The following is a 922-nucleotide window of genomic DNA, read 5'->3' on the forward strand; positions in this document are numbered from 1 at the left end:
AGTGGGGTGATTTTTAAATATCTTCACCTCGCTGGGAGAGGAGGGGTTATGAGAGGAGGAGTTTCGAACGGCTGATGTGACATAGGTCCCTTAACCCGTGAAGCCCTGACTGAGATGCCAGTGCTTTCCAAAGCCGCTCCAAGGCAGGCAGGCTCTTTGCTTTGTGGAGTTTGGGGAGCCTGAGAAGAGCTGAGCCTCCCCAAACTGAAAATGCGTCTCCTAAAAGAGCTCAACTCTGGCTACAGCCCTCTCTGGTGTAGCCCATTTCTCTCTCCAAACGTACTTCGATAAATCTTACTTTTCCTAAAAAAAAAAAAAAAAAAGCCCCTTAACTTCTAATTGCTACATCTCTCTTTGGTGTCCAAAGATTAAGAACCTGTTGGACCTTCCCAAACAACTAATCGGCTAATGACAATCTCCTCTCTGCCTCAAAAGGGAAAACTAGAAATGGAAACTATCCCCACCGCTCCTTTCTCTGCTTGCCTTTTCCTTTTTTAGGAATTGTATACAGATTTTGGCTGAGTACAGTCCTACATAGATTTTAGATGGTTCTTCCAAATTGCAGTACAAACGGTAATCAATGAGGCATTTAAATAAAATCATCACAGAAGTACAGTCAAGTCTGAATTTGTTTTGTGGGATCCAGCACTTGGATGAATTATCAGTGAAATCATCTCTAAAATTAGTTGATCCAATACCTAGAGTCAGGACATAAATATTGATTTATCCTTTTAGGAGAAAGTTGAAGGGTCAGAAAGGTCACCTCCTCTCCCCTAAACAAAACACACACACACAAAACAAAAACACAGGGCTTTCAGGGTTGAACCTGACTGCCTAACTACAGAAGGCTGATGAAAAGCAGCGCTTAAGAAGCAGAGAGTCTCTTAGGATTCATGCAGTCGCCAGTGGCCCCTTGCTAAAG

Source organism: Pteropus medius, unplaced genomic scaffold (assembly GCF_902729225.1).
Source record: "Pteropus medius unplaced genomic scaffold, Ma_sr-lr_union100, whole genome shotgun sequence".
NCBI lineage: Eukaryota > Metazoa > Chordata > Mammalia > Chiroptera > Pteropodidae > Pteropus > Pteropus medius.